Source organism: Otolemur garnettii, unplaced genomic scaffold (assembly GCF_000181295.1).
Source record: "Otolemur garnettii isolate 467f Iridium unplaced genomic scaffold, OtoGar3 scaffold00239, whole genome shotgun sequence".
Lineage (NCBI taxonomy): Eukaryota > Metazoa > Chordata > Mammalia > Primates > Galagidae > Otolemur > Otolemur garnettii.
In genome coordinates this window covers 195,008-195,713 of record NW_003852634.1, presented here as the reverse complement: position 1 = coordinate 195,713, position 706 = coordinate 195,008, and the positions used below count along the sequence as shown (strand labels likewise).

At 29.5% G+C, this 706-nt stretch overlaps 1 non-coding gene across 1 annotated transcript; it reads left to right on the top strand.

Annotated features, from left to right (window-relative positions):
• Nucleotides 1-327: 327 nt before the first annotated feature.
• On the top strand, nucleotides 328-434 carry LOC111722364. The gene has a single exon (XR_002771189.1). It is a non-coding gene; the product is annotated as a U6 spliceosomal RNA (small nuclear RNA).
• Nucleotides 435-706: the final 272 nt, after the last annotated feature.

Sequence of the window (706 nt, the reverse complement as noted above, 5' to 3'; positions counted from 1 at the left end):
CTTTGTTGTAATGCGATTTTTGGTCATCTGGGAATATACCCAACAAAGGAATTGCAGGGTCAAATGGCAGGTCTATTTTTAGTTCTCTTTTTGTTTAATTCTCAACATAGACTATATTCTTCAGGATTTTTTTCATATCTTCCAATTAATTTTCATAGCATTGTGATCATAGTAGATAACAGTTTGCCAAATACTTGTTAAATGTAGCACCTGCCATATAAATATTTATCTACCTAATAAATTATTCTGCATCAATATTTTTCTTAAACCACTTTGATTGGTTGTGATTTCAAAGTACTTCATGAGCATGATTAAAAACTTGGCAAAGTGCTCGCTTCGGCAGCACATATACTAAAATTGGAACGATACAGAGAAGATTAGCATGGCCCCTGCGCAAGGATGACATGCAAATTCGTGATGCGTTCCATATTTAAAAAAAAAAAAAAACTTGGCAAACATAGACCACTATAGGTAATGAGAAAATGATCTATACTCCATCAACATATAGATAACCATTGTTAACTATTGGATCTATTTTTCCTAAATATTATTTATACAAATATTTATATATAAATATAAACTTATATTAATGCAGTTAAAAGTATGGCATACACATATGGTTTTGTATATGGATTTTATTAGCTCAGTACATTGCTCATTTATTTTATTCTTAATTTTTATTAAATCATAACTGTATATGTTTGTG